Genomic DNA, 214 nt, shown 5'->3' with positions numbered 1-214 from the left:
ACAAACTGTATACAGTCGTAAGAATGGTGTATGTATGAACTCAGACATACATAGACACACATTATCTATATGTGTGCAGGTATATACAGTGTAAAAGTATATATACCATACAAAAAGTGATATTCAATATAAATATTTTTCTTATTTAGCTTTTTTACTGTCCACTTGTTTGTTTCCTTCTGTGTATATGAATAACACGATTTCTTTAAATCTT

Source organism: Penaeus monodon, chromosome 32 (assembly GCF_015228065.2).
Source record: "Penaeus monodon isolate SGIC_2016 chromosome 32, NSTDA_Pmon_1, whole genome shotgun sequence".
NCBI classification, from domain to species: Eukaryota; Metazoa; Arthropoda; class Malacostraca; order Decapoda; family Penaeidae; genus Penaeus; species Penaeus monodon.
This window is presented reverse-complemented; position numbering follows the sequence as displayed.